Here is a 15,676-nt window from a genome sequence, read left to right on the forward strand (position 1 = left end):
GTCCGAGTCGGACATGCGGAGTAAATATCCATACTTTTTCTCCAGCTTAGGTACTTTTTCTAACTCCGTTCGAGGACGAACGTTTGTTTTAGAGGCGGAGAATGTGATGACCCAAAATGTCATCTTTAAATTTAATGAGTAATTCTGTGTTTTAAGACCTCAAAAAGCACCATTTATCATTCCTCGCCTTGCATGCGCAGTCCGTAAAATTTTTCGAAAAGTTTTTATGTGAAAAATGGATTAAAATGGGAAATAGAGCTTTAAAACTCAATTAAGTTGACTTTGGTCAACATTTTGAGCAAACAGACCCAGATCAGAATTTTGACAATTTCAGTAGGTCCGTATCGTGATTTGGGACCTGGGCGTATGCCCGGAATCGAATTCCGAGGTCCCTAGCCCGAGATATGGAATTTTGATGAAAAATTAAAAGGTTGAAAGCTTAATGATTTCTAAGAAATTACTAATGTTGGATTTATTGATCTCGAGTCCGTATTTTGGTTTCGGAGCCCGATATAGGTCCACTATAATATTTATGACTTGTCTGCCGAATTTGGTGAGAATCGGAGTTGATTTGACGTGATTCGGACGTCCGGTTGTAAAAATATAAGTTTTAAAGTTTTCTTGAAAATTTTCTTTGGTTTGGTATCTGATTTGTAGTTCTAGGTATTATTTTGGCGATTTGATCGCGCGAGCAAGTTTGTATGATATTTTAGGACTTGTGTGCATGTTTGGTTTGGAACCCCGAGGGCTCGAGTGAGTTTCGGATAGGCTACAAGATGATTTTGAACTTAGAAAAAATCTAGTTTTTAGCTTCTGCTGTCATCTGGTGTTTTGTTCTTCTCGATCGCGAAGCCATTCCTATGATCGCGAAGAGGAAAGTTGGACTGGCACAATTGTGTTTCGCGTTCGCGATCGAGGACACGCGTTCGCGAAGTGTCGAAGTGTAAAGCTTCGCGTTAGCGATCGAGTCCTCGCGTTCGTGAAGAGGAAATGAGGTAGAAGTTGGGGTACTCAAATTTTTTCTTCGCGTTCGCATGAAATGGTCCGCGATCGCGTAGGTCTGCGGGGTTATGCTTCGCGTTCGCGTGTGTGATGTCGCGTTCGCGTAGAGCAAAGTGGCAGCCTGTGCAAAAATGTGCTTCGCGATCGCGAAGAGTAAAATGAATCTGGGCAAAGTTGTTCTACACGATCGCGAACGAATTTCCGCGATCGTGATGAATAAAAATCTGAAAAACAGAACTTAAGTTGTGGAAATGGGGTTTCGACCTATTTTCAACCATTTCCAATTTTTGAGCTCGGGTAAGGCGATTTTTGGGCGATTTTTATAGAAAAACATTGGGGGTAAGTGTTCCTTATCCTATATTGATTTTGTTTCATGATTTCATACTCATTTATATCATGAATCCGTGAATTTATGGAAGAAAAATCAGATTTTTATAAAATCTTCCAAAAATGAAAAATTAAGATTTGAAGGTCCATTTGATATCGGAATTGGACAATTTTTGCATGGTTGAACTCGTATCAGAACGGGTGTTCGAATTTCGCGAGTTTTTTCGGAATTTGAGATGTGGGTTCCACTGTCGAATATTTTAATGAATTTCGGATTTTTATCCGGAAAGATTGTAAATTCATATGGAATTAATTCGTATGATTAGTATTGAATATATCGGATTGTTTGTGAATAGATTTGAAACTTTTGGAGTCAAATTTAAAAGGAAAAGCTGTGGTTGAGTAATTGGTTGGAATTTGCAAAGCGAGGTAAGTGTCGTGGTTAACCTTGACTTGAGGGAATAGAATCCTTAATTTAATTGTTATGTGAATTGCATGTGAACGACGCATAGGCGAGGTGACGATTATCTATACGTTGTCAAATTAATTGTTTGCCTGCTTACTTGAAAAATCATAAATTAATTATTATAATAACTGTTTCTCTTCTATTCTTTGTCAAATATTAATTCTTGAATTCCTGCATTAATTGTTACATGCTATTTGAATTATGTGTTTTAATTGTTATTTGACATTTAACATATTAAATATTAAACTGCCTATTTTCTCCCTGAATTCCATAATAATCTGCTATTTGTCATTGTTTGTTTCATAATTAAGTTATAATTATTGTATGCTTGTTGTGTGATAAATGAATATGTTGGAGGAGCGGGTTGCACGCCGCAACAGAATTAATTATAATGAATATATTGGAGGATCGGGTTGCACGCCGCAACAGACTTATGAAAAGTCCATATTGGAGGATCGGGTTGCACGCCGCAACAGACTTATTTAAAAGTCGACATACATATATATATATATTGGGGGATCGGGTTGCACGTCGCAACATATTTGATTAATAGAATATATTGTGAGAGCGGGTTGCACGCTGCAATAGAATTGAATGTAAATATATTGTGAGAGCGGGTTGCACGCTGCAATAGAATTGATGGAAATGATAATTGTTTATGACTGCTGAGTTGGCTTCAATTATTATAAATGAGTTACCTGATTTATTTCTATTATTATTGTTGTTATTAATATTGCGTATGGGTAATGTAAGTGACCCGCCTTAGCCTCGTCACTACTTCGTCGAGGTTAGGCTCAGTACTTACCAGAACATGGGGTCGGTTGTACTGATACTACACTCTGCACTTCTTGTGCAGATTTTGGAGTTGGTCCCAGCGGCGTGCCATAGAGTTGCTCGAATTTCAGCTATTCAGAGGAGACTTGAGATATAACTGCATGGCGTCCGCAGTTTTGAAGTCCCCGTCTATTTTACTTTAGCTGTGTGTTTATTTACAGACAGCTTTATTTTATTCAGACCTTTATTTGTATTATTCTAGAAGCTCGTGCACTTGTGACACCAATTCTGGGATGGTATTTAGACACCGTTATTTTTATGGATTATTTCACTATATTTCGGACTTTGCTTCCGTTTTTGGTTCCTTGATTATTAATAATATAAAGATTGTTTAAAAATTGGTTAATATTATTCTAATGTTGGCTTGCCTAGCAAGTAAAATGTTAGATACCATCACGGTCCGAAGGTGGAAATTTTGGGTCGTGACAATAAATATACATTAACACGACGATTTGCAAATATTCACAATATTAGTAAAAGTGAGAATTTGGTAAGAGTTACAACTTGGTAAGAGTTAATAACAATGGGCTAACGCCTTCTTCATTCAATTGAAAAGATATCGGTAATATAAAAATTAAGTTTCCGGCTGTACTTCAATTTTTAATTATTTGCAGTAGAATTTAAAAATTGTCTGTTGGAGTTATAGTAAACTAAAAATACTACTTCATTAAAACGATATAAAATACAAAAAGAGAAATATAAAGGAAAAAGAGGCGGATCAGTGCCCTCTTATCGTCAACTGCTCTCTCTTTAAGCTTTTCTTGAACACTCTTCAACTTCTCAAACCAAATTCAGTTTCTTACCCCAACTTTCAGACTATTGCGTACCTCAACGCCTGTCAATATTTTTGATATGTATCCAGCGCTCTCATGCTTCTACGTTTGTCTACAGTAGTTTTTCTTCTAAAATAGTGTTGCAGTCAAGCCTGTTGTGGTTGCTTCAGAAACTTTGGATATTGAGTTACACAATCACAAGAAAATAGAGTTTGTTTTGCTTCAGAATCATCAGACTGAGGGGTTGTCAGTAACCCTACAAAATTCCACTTTATTTTTCCAAAAGACTCTACAACTTCTCGCAACAAATTCAGTTTTTACGGCACTTTGATATGGAAGAAGAGAAAAAACTCGCAAGAAAAAATCGAATATGCATACGGAAGCAGAAACGGCCTAAATTTTCCTTGAAGGGTATGAACTTTTAACATTATATACAACATGAGTAATTTTACAGTTCTTTAAACAATTGGACGTTACTTCGGTATCTTACTAAATCGTTTTGTTCTACTCTTTGTTCAGTGTCATAGATGCATTAGATGGTCAAATTTAAGTATGTCTTAGAAAATATGTGTCATATATATCGATGTAATTTATGATCCTTACACCATAGTAGTAATTTATGCATTCTGTATTCTGCTGTATATTGTATCACGATCCAAACCGATGGGCCGCGACGGGCACCCGGTACCTTACTCAACCGAGTACCAACATAACGTATCTTTTCGTATCATACTATCATAGATAACTGAGCTGGAGAGGTTGCCGTGAGATAAGTAGAATACATCATGAAATACCAACTTATACATAAGACATACGGGCCTATAAGACCAAAATAACCACTCGTACACTGAACATAGGCCGACAAGGCCATACAATCTTTTACGTACATGACATCTGTCTACAAGCCTCTAAGAATACATATTTGTCATAAAAGTCGGGACATAGCCTCGCCATACCAAACAATACACGTCTAAATCATACTGACCAAACAAGCAACTCCAGAGCAAATGGAATGCACCAACACCTTTCGCTGAGCTGATAGCTTACTTGGAGCGCTCATAACCTGTCTATCGGGACCTGCGGGCATGAAACGCAGCATCCCCAGGCAAAAGGAACATCAGTATAAATAATGTACCGAGTATGTAAGGAATAAAAATCAGTAAATAATAAACATGATAGAAACATGGAGTAAAAGACTCAACATGTAAATCTGAATAACTCTGTGAATCATTAATATTTACAATGTCATGCATATGCGTATAAATGTCATATCATGCATAGGTATATGCGTTCATAACATCATCAAGCCTCTGAGGGCATCCCATCATATTATCTCGGCCACTGTGGACAAATCATCAACGTATACCAGCTGATCAGGTGGTGGTACGTATATAACGCCGTAACCTTTTTCATATCCCATATACATATATATAAGCGTATATAACGTCATCTGGTCATGGGCCAATATGCATGTATAAATGCATGAACTGCATATGAAACACGTTAATAAGATTTCTTGAAATGTCATAAAAATAATATGCATGTCGGATAAATTTTATCAAATACGTATTTTTCTAAGACCCATGAATATAAGATATAATAATAATTCACATGGGGAATCAATAATATAGACACCCCTAGTATTTCTATGAATAAAGTCATTTATGGAAGTTGTGCATTTGCTCGTTTAGTTCGTGTCGTATAGATCATGCCAAAAAGAAAGAAGGGAAAGACTTAACATACCTGAACCGATTCTCTTGACAATCCCTTTAACACCATCTTTTGTGACGAAACACATAGCGACGGATCGAAGTAGAGAAAAAATCCGTATGATGTTCTTGAGAAAGATTGCACAGTACTCCCTTATAATTACAAAATCTCACATTGCTCTGAATTGTTGAAGATCTTATCTTGCTTATGTGACTTACGTTTGTAACACACAAACAATTACGTATGAATTCTTATCACATGCATGTAAGAATGAGTTTCTGACTTACGATTCTTCATAATGAATATGTGACTCTCTTTATTAAAGAGATATGACACAGGTTCTTTAAGAATGAATATATGTCTCTTCTTTATTAAATGGATATGACTCATGTCCTTTAAGACTTGCCACATAATATAATGACTAAGAGTCACAATTCTTGGGTGGCTGGCTGCCACGTGGAGGAGGGTCTAATATTATCCAAAGATTTTTAATTAATCTCCCACTAAAAGTCATTAACTACCTAATTATCCACATAATTTAAGAATTACCTCAACTTACTTAAAATACTACTCACTTTTAATACACTTTATACACCTTACTATCATGACCATATGGTACCTTGTATGGTACTAGTCCATAAATATCGGGTATTATAACTCAGACCGTATTTTTTCTCAAAATGTCAAACTTCGACGAAAACTCATTTTCTTCGATTTGCTTACCCTCTCACCTTTACGAATTTACGTATTACTTGGTTGAAATAGCATAATACTTATAATTCCAAGAAAATCTCATTCCCGAGCTTATATTGATTTATTTATGGCGTACTTTCACGTACGAAAATATGGGGTGTAATATCATTCCCCCTTTTGAAACATTCGTCCTCGAATGTTGACTGATGCACTTATCATTCTCATAACCCGTGGCTCTTGCGAATACTTTAGTACTCCTCTTGCCATCTAGGTAACTGTTCTGTGAATGAATCCTAAACGCCAGGGCATTCCTCCATTTAGGCCTCTTTCTCACACCACGACTCGTGGTCGGAATCATTCCAATCTTGTAACTGTTGCTACATTCTATCATGCATCCTGTACGACTTTTTCCTTGTATGTGCGTCTATGCGGCTCTTCTCTCATATTTCCTCCAGCTTTTAGCCAATCTCTAGGCCTCACTTTGTAAGCATATACAGAGCTTGATAAGATGTCTCTCTGGGCATCTATAGGTATACTGAAGTTCTTTGCTTGATACTTTGTTGAACTTACGAATATTGCTATATCTTATTTCATAGACCCGGTTATCCATTTGTATGACTTTACTGCATCTAGGTAGGTCATACTATACCATAACTCTTACTTCGATTTATCATTACTAAGGCCTGCTACCGAACTCCAGGTTACTTTCGTTGCTTATCCCATATGTATAAATCTAAGTCCTTTAATGCTTCCTTATTACTGTTCATCTTAAGAATGACGGCCTAATCTCATCTTATACTTTGTGACTTTTGTCCATCCATTGTTGATTTACCTCAATATTGATCTACAATATACTACTGATAACTTGAAACTTCTTACGTAATACCTTGCCACTAGGGCTTGCGTTGCATCGAGGAATATTTGAAGTGATTTTTCTAATCCACTTAGCGGTGATACTGTACTTCAATAACCATATTTTATAGCATCCCAATGTTATTCACTTATGTGGGTATTTTAATCCTATAGAATTCATCAAATTATTACTCAATCGAATGATCAAATGTCATCCTTTATTTATCGCAATTACACCCTCATTCTACTACCAAGCCAGAATTCCATCTCTCCTAAATGCTATTAGCCTTAGACTCCTTTGAGTTCGTTTAGGCTATGCTGAGTTTTCTATGACTTAGAGAAACCATTAGCTCTCTTATTTTCACGGGTTGAATCCCGAGGACTTATCCATTTCTCGTCACCTTCTCACTCATCCTTTCTTGTCCTTACTCATGTCTTCCTAAAACCTTGTCGCTTTACCATACTTTAGCTTGCGACCTATATATGTCTATTTATACTACTCGCAACCTTTCTTCAACTTGTTTGCACCATAGATTTTCCTTGTGTTATTTTAGAACATCAAGCGAGACATCACATCGTCTCTAACTCCTCTTTACTTTCTTAATTAGACTTCTCGATACCTAGAAACCATAGGCTGGAAGACATGCTACTGACGACGCTGTTGTTATTCCTGGATACTGAATCCCCGCGCTTCAAGCCTTCTATCCGAAGTATGAAATGTTCACAAACTTCTGCGTTTGAGTATTTCGTACGTTGTTTACCTTTGCCTTAAAATCTCGTATCACATCTTCTATCTCTTTCATGACCTCGCTTTAACATAGGTATAATTCACATTCACAACTTGAAGCTCTATGATAATACTTGCACCTCTGGTGCATACACAATCCGGTGGGAGCTTCATATTGACTTCTTATAAGGCTAGTACTCTTCTGACTGGCTTTTTCGTAGAGCCGTTATAGAATATGGCTATTGTACTATCTCTCTTGTACCTCTAATATTTAAGAGTGATCCTGCAATGTTCTCAATCGCGAGGTCTATAATTTTCTGGGTCCAATAATCAGACTCCTGATTTACTTAGTTGGTGTAACTCTTTAGTTTCCTCTTCCCTCTGATCAACCTTTATGTAGGCTTAAGCTATCTTCCGATCTGCGGCTCATGGTATGAGTTATTACTTTAGCCTTTCATAGACGCTATGGAATATCCGTGATATCATCATCTAAAAATTCAATCCTTTGTCTATGACCTGGACTCAATTCTTTCTTTTAACTTATACCAGAGTATTCTACGACTGTATGATTGTCAACATATATGCTGCATGGATAGTACTCCGAAATCTTGGGTGCATTCATAACGTAACTCACTCTGGATCATTGATCGAATAATTCCTTTCGTTCCTTTTCAACTTTCTTTAGACGTAAGATATTACCTTTCCTGGTCTTTCTGCCCCCCTTGTTGCGTGCATACTTAGCTTATCTTAGTTCCCACACATGCCGGAGTTTTCGTGCAACTCATATGATCTCGAATCCTACTTTTGATTTTTACTTCCCGTTCATTAGCCACGGTAGGTTCTACTTTCTTATGGAATGCATACAATACAATGTTGTAGTGAGACTGATTTTACATGACCATTTCCTCTTTAGGTCACTGTACTTAGATTGAAGCCTTCTTCCTTATTTCCTCAGCTAGTCTTTCGTTGTAGTACTTAGGGAAGACCTTCTGACTTTTGTAAAGCTGTGAGCTTATTACATCGTATAATTGACGGAATTTTTGATGTTCTTCCTTGCCTATAATTATCCGCAGTTACTTATTTCCACGCCCTTGTGCTTGTAGGGTTGCTCATGAACTGAAGTTTTGACTGTCTTCCCAGTGGCATTCTCTTTTATTTATCTTTAACTACCCCAACTCCTATCTGAATATATCTCAAGGATCACGATGTCATATCTGCGAGACTGAATTCCCATGTTGGGGTTCACTATGTTTATCTTGCACGATCTGTTGATTTGTCTGTAACCTCTTATCTAGCCATAATAAGACTCTTCCTAAATCAACTACTAACTACTCGTTGGTCCATTTTCATATCTGTATTCCGCATAATCCATCTTGGGTTATTCCCTTTGTCTTAACTTACGTCTTGCACTGGCTCCTTATTTATCAATAACATATCGGGTAGGAACCCTTACTTCCTTTCCTTGACATCGTGTTTGCATAATGTTCTGGAATCGTAGCATATCTGTAGGCTTTGAATAGGTGCAATATTATTCCTTTTCTTATTTTTATCGCATTCTTTTACCATTCCATAGTTACTAGAACCGCTTAATTCTGACTTAATGCCACATCACTCCATATTCCCCCTTTAGGGGAGCACTAAGATTTAGTGTTACGATGATCTACGTATAGATGTTTTACCTTCTCATCTTTGGCATTTTTTCACATCATCGATGATCGTTACTCGCCTCGCGGTAATCCTTCTATACCAAGGATAACGAAATTTCTCGCTCGCGAGGGTAACACTTAGTGTAACTGGCACATACAGTCCCTTAAGCTTAACTTTACTCACCTTGCTTGCTTTGGGAAAGCGTTGTCACGCCCCAAAACTGAGGAGCGACACCGGCGCATAGCCAAGTAAACCCGGTCGAGCAAGCCTATTAGATTCTTCCTACCCAATTCACCCATGATCAAGAAAAGACATGATTTCATAAATTATACAGCAGGAAGTTCATACATACGATGCTAAATCATTTTATTAGCCATTGCGCCTTTAAGTCTCAAAATACATATTTCGTATAGTTCGAATGGAACAAATTATCAAACACAACATAACTGGTTTAACATTCCCAACACCCATATACAAACCACACACTGTCTACGGAACCTCTAAAGATACAAAAGAGAGTAAAGATGGTGCCGGTAACAAGGCCCCGACTATACCTCAAACAATGACCACAATATAAAGAAAAGGTACAATACATGACCCCGGAATGAAATAGGGCTCACGGAGTCTGTTGGGAAGATGATGATGTACCACTAACTACGATCAACATTGTCTGCTATGTAACCACATGCATCCATTTAAAGATGCATCGCCCCCAGCAAAAGGGACGTTAGTACCGTCGAATAGTACTAGTATGTAAAGCTAAAGCACCATCTCAATAGAATGGACAATAATACAAGGGGGAAAACACTCATGAGTTCAATAAGAATTTCAAAACAATACTAAAACATCAAGTAAGGATCACATAAGTTCTCAAGTCAATTTCCATCTTATTAAGTTGGGTAATCTTTAGTGCCATATGCCATAATCCACAATACCACCGTGTTCTTACACGGAATCCGATCTCGACCCGATCGGCTAGGTCATCTCATTTGAGACATCAACCATATACACAATTTCAATTATCATTTCCAGCACAGTTACCACCATGTGTGCGACATGGCGTCCGATTACAGCTCGATCAGCTAGGCCATCTCACTTGAGACATCAACCATTTTCACAATTTCATCCGCAATACCACTGTGTTCTTACACGGAGTCCGATCTCAGCCCGATCGGCTAGGCCATCTCACTTGAGACATCAACCATTTTCATAATTTCATCCATAATACCACCGTGTTCTTACACGGAGTCCGATCTCGGCCCGATCGGCTAGGCCATCTCACTTGAGACATCAACCATTTCCTGTCAATCATCGCATTTCATATTACTTTCACATCTTTTCATTTCATTGGCACTAATGGCAATAATTATAAGATCATTCTTGGCATGTTGGCCATATTTAGTATTTCATGCTCACCTTTTCACTTTCTAACATCAACATCATCATCAACAACAACAACAACAATTCAAATCAAGGCATGTAGTACACATGTGAGTAATTAAGAGTCTAAGGCACATAGAGATTCTTCACAAACATTTGGCATAATAGCCTTCGTTTGAATTTAACTTGAAGTTGAACATTTCTAATGCACAACCCATATTTTTATCATATCCTCAATTGATAACATAACATAAATAAAGCATTTGGAATACTTGTTGAACATAAATCTTTCAACCCAATCTTACTCGGAATAGCCAATTTTGTAATGAACTACTCGGGACTTACATAATTCACATGAATATCGTAGGATCCAATTTTAACAGAAGAGTTTAGCCAACATACCTCAATTGAGATTCCTTAAACTCTAAAATATTCCGGAATTCTTAGCAACTTCAATATATTATAGAAATATAACAAATTGAATCAAAATTAGGAAGATGATCATGGTTCTAGCTCATTTGATCATTTTATCAAACACTAGGTGTGCATTAAGGTTTCATGGTCCTTTTATGGAGGATTCCATCATCCCACAACCCAATCTTTACCATTTTTAGCTCAATAATCTTCCTACACCCTTTGATAACACATGTATGTAAAATAAATAACTCTCATGTCCAAATATTATCTTGCTAATTACCCAATTCTAGACAAAATTCGAAATTGAGGGTTAGGGTGTGAAGAAGACCTAGGTGCCTCTCTTGATAATCTTCAAGGTTTTAAGTGAGAGTTGAAGAGCAATTTTGATGAATATTCATTTCTCCCTCTAGGACCCTCTATTTCTCACTCTCAAAATATTAAAAAATATGTTCTAAATGGTCCAAGGTAGGTGTTTTAACGCAATAGGGTCGGGTTTAAAACATAGGAAAATGGATACTCCAAAATTCTGGATCTAGCTACAAACCTGGCCTCGCGAGCTCTGTAGCGAGCTACAGACCTGGCCTCGCGAGGGATATAGCCTGGTCTAGCACGCTACAGACCTGGACTCGCGAGGGGTATAGCCTGGTCTAGCGTGCTACAGACCTGGCCTCGCGAGCTCTGTAGCGAGCTACAGGCCAGCCTTTGGATATTTGAACATAACTTCTTGTAGGAATGTCAAAATGACGAACGGTTTGAAGCGCTAGAAACTAGACTCAAAGTGATTTAATTTGATAGGTAGATCACCTCATAAGTCATTATAGTTTGGTAGCAGCATGCATTTGAAGTAGGATCTTATGCGAGTTGAGACATCCTTTCTACTTAGTGTATCCTACTTGTTCCACACAAATTCTTTCCATTCACTAAACTCCTTAGTATGTTTCAACACACCTTAAACATATACTTTTCATTTCAAAATAATGTGGTTCTATCCCATGGGTCTCATTTAATACTCTAACACATTATTCCCTAATACCGTTGGCGTACTTTAAAATATTAAATCATTAGAAAAATTTTAACGGGGCCTTACATTCTCCCCCTCTTAGGATCATTCATCCTCGAATGAGGAGTAGAGTCTGTCCCTAAACTCTTAACATAATACAGCTCTTCCTTTTATTTTCCGCACATCTCAAACTCCCAAATTTGATTAATTCTAATTTCTTTTTTTTTCAAAAATTTCGGCAGAGTCTCCTCTGTAATTGGGCCTATCCACCTGTCAGAGAACCTCAGAAACCAATCCTAACAACATATACATAATCCAATAAAGTAACATAATATGAAACAACACCAACCGTGGCCTTAAAAGTAATACATTACCGGAAAGGAACACCCTTAGCATAAATGGTACATGTGACACACAATTCATAGGGATTATTTTCATACAAACGATTACATAGCTATTCAAACAAATGAGGGTATTTCTTCTTCATTTATTCATCGGCTTCCCAAGTGGCCTCTTCAACCTGCCAGTTTCTCCATAGCACTTTCACAGAGGCAATATCTTTATTTCTTAGCTTTCAGACTTGCCTATCAAGAATAGAAACTAGAATTTCTTCATAAGTAAATTCCTCATTAATCTCAATAGTTTCAACCAGAACAATGAGTGTCGGGTCTCCAACTACTTTCTACAACATAGACACATGAAATACTAGGTGCACTAATGACATCTCAGGTGGTAGCTCAAGTTTGTACGCCATCTGACCAATCCTCTGAATGATTAGGATTCAATTTCCCTTTTTTACCAAATCGCATTACACCCTTCATGGGGGAAACCGTCAAGAATACCCAATCATCTTCTTTGAACTCCGAATTCCTACGACGAACATCCGAATAGGACTTCTGATGATTCTGAGCAGTCTTCAATCGCTCCTTAATGATTTTAACTTTTTCCATAGCCTGATGCACGAGGTCTGGCCCTATCAACTCTGCTTCCCCAATTTCAAACCACCCAATGGGAGATCTACATCTCCTACCATATAAAGCCTCGAACAGTGCCATTTAAATGCTAGCATGATAGCTATTATTGTAGGAAAATACTATGAGTGGCAAATGATCATCCCAACTGCCTTTGAAGTCTATAACACAAGCACTCAACATATCCTCAAGCGTCTAAATAGTCCGCTCTGTCTGCCCATAAGTTTTCGGGTGAAAGGCTGTACTAAGATTCACCTGAGTACCCAAACCTTGCTGATATTTCTTCCAAAACATAGCAGTGAATTGTGCTCCCCGATCAGGAATAATGGAAACCGAAGTGCCATGCAACCTGACTATTTCTTTGATATATAACTGAGCATATTGTTTCACTGAATCTGTAGCCTTAACCGGCAAGAAGTGTGCTGATTTCGTGAGTCAATCTATAATCACCAAAATTGAGTCAAACTTACGAGGAGTACGAGGCAATCCTACCACAAAGTCCATATTAATCATTTTCCACTTCCACATTGGAATTTCTATGTTCTGTACCAACCCACCAGGCCTTTGATGTTTAGACTTTACTTGCTGACAAATTGGACATCTCGCCACAAGGTCTGCTACATTCCTCTTCATATCATTCCACTAGTAGACTTCCTTAAGATCATGATACATTTTCGTAGAACCTGTGTCACGACCCAAAAATCCAACTAGTCGTGATGGCACCTAACCCAACCCATTAGGTAAGCCAATTACCAACTATTCAATTATAATGATAATTATTTAAAAGAAAATATCTAAAATCAATACATTTCCCCAAGAACTGGTAATACAAATCATGAGCTTCTAAGAATAGAATATACAAAGCGGAAATGAAATAAATACATAGTCTGTTTGAATAATACATAAACAGAGCGTTTATAAATCTAAGGCTACCCTGAACAAGAGGTAGCTACAACAAGAACGCAGGTACATCTTCAAATCCCGCAACCATCGAGCACAACAACAACAACAGCCAACATCTGCACGAAATGTGCAGAAGTGTAGTATAAGTACAACTGACCCCACGTACTGAGTAAGTAACAAACCTAGCCATAGGTTGAAAGTAGTGACGAGCTTCCACCAAGGTCGGGTCCAAAACCAATAGTCCACAACAGTCCATAACAACAATAAGTAAAAAATACCAGAAGTAACTTAGAGATAAAATGCTCAGCCAAATCATGATTTCAAAAATAATAGTTCTTCCTTTCAAATCTATCAGTAAAAACTCAAATCTTTTGCCGAAGTTGCCAATAATTTGAATAGTTTGAAAACAATAATTTCTCCAAAAATCTTTTCAATAATAAACAATATATTTTATTTTCCTTCCGGATAACCCGTGTAAAACAAATGCATCACTATGCCCATCTGTTAAAATGTGTGAGAAATCATGAATAATGTGATACCGTACAGCATGAGGAAAAAACATCTCTATGCATATAGGTCATGTGTGCATGTCAATGCAATGTATCTCAGAGATTGCACTCATGTACTCACACTCTTAGAGTACTCAATCTCATTGTCTCGCATTCTCTATCACTGTGCTCAACACACTCAATCACTCAGTGCTATACAATACCTGCTGCGGCGTGCAGCTCGATCCCTGTTTATAGTCGACTGCACTCACTGGAGGTGTACAGACTCATGAGGGGCTCCAACAGCCCAAGGTCTATAAGCACGGATAACTCATGTGCCATAATATAAATATCTGGATCCACACACCCAACTCACGTGCTGCTCGGCTAACTCATGTGCAATAATAATATAAGGATCCGCACGGCCAACTCACGTGCAATAATAATATAAGGACCCGCACGGCCAACTCACGTGCAATAATAATATAAGGATCCGCGCGGCCAACTCACGTGCAATAAGAAGCCAATAAGGCCTGCTGCAGGCGGGCAGCCCCGATCCATAAAATATCCTCACAATCAGGCCCTTGGCCTCCTTCAGTCATCAATCTCTCCAGTCTCTCTCTCATGGGCTCACAATATCATAAGAATAGCCCAAAATGATGATATGATATATCAATAAATAAAAACAGAGACTAAGATATGATATGCAATGAAATGAATATGACTGAGTATGAATTTTCAATTTAAACAAATAATCCACAGTAATATGACCTCCGTGGGTCCCAATAATACTAGCTCATAGTATCAACATGATTTTTAATATGCTTTTCAGCTCAATTTCTTTAACACATAAAACTGCATGGAAAATGCCAAGAATTATTTAACTACAAAATTCCACAGAAATAATTATGTCACAATTTCTATAGTGCACGCCCACACGCCCGTTACCTAGCATGTGCGTCACCTCCCAATGATTTACAAAATACATATATTCAGGGTTCATACCATCAGCCCCAAGATTAGAAGAGTTACTTACCTCGAACAAGCCAAATCCAATGCCGAGCAAGCTACACAATGCTCCAGAAATCCCATTATGCGCGTATCAACTCCCGAATGGTTCGAATCTACCACAATTAATTTGATTCAGCCCACAAAAATTCTAGAAATTAATTCCATATCAAAAATCTGAAATTGCGCCCCAAAAATCACCCGTGGGGCCCATATCTAGGAATTCGATAAAAATCATAAAATCCGAACCCCCATTCAACCACGAGTCCAACCATACCAAAATTACTCAAATCCAACCACAAATCGGCCTTCAAATCCTCAATTTAAACTAAGAGAGTTTTCAAACTTTTCCAACTTAATTCACCAATTAAATGATAAAAACAACCATGGATTCGGGTAATTTAACCAATATTGAGTTAAGAACACTTACCCCGTTGTTTTCTCTGAAAATCGCCCAAAATTTGCCTCAATCCGAGCT

General features: G+C 37.7%; 1 long non-coding RNA gene across 1 annotated transcript in view; it reads left to right on the forward strand.

The window, feature by feature from the left end:
• The first annotated feature begins 3,063 nt into the window (after positions 1 to 3,063).
• LOC117276851 (uncharacterized) overlaps positions 3,064 to 15,676 on the forward strand; it is a 43,405-nt gene continuing 30,792 nt past the window's right edge. Inside the window, exon 1 of the long non-coding RNA XR_004507106.2 lies at positions 3,064 to 3,813. This is a non-coding gene — a long non-coding RNA (uncharacterized lncRNA). The remainder of the gene's footprint in view (positions 3,814 to 15,676) is intronic.

This window comes from Nicotiana tomentosiformis, chromosome 2 (genome assembly GCF_000390325.3).
Source record: "Nicotiana tomentosiformis chromosome 2, ASM39032v3, whole genome shotgun sequence".
Lineage (NCBI taxonomy): Eukaryota > Viridiplantae > Streptophyta > Magnoliopsida > Solanales > Solanaceae > Nicotiana > Nicotiana tomentosiformis.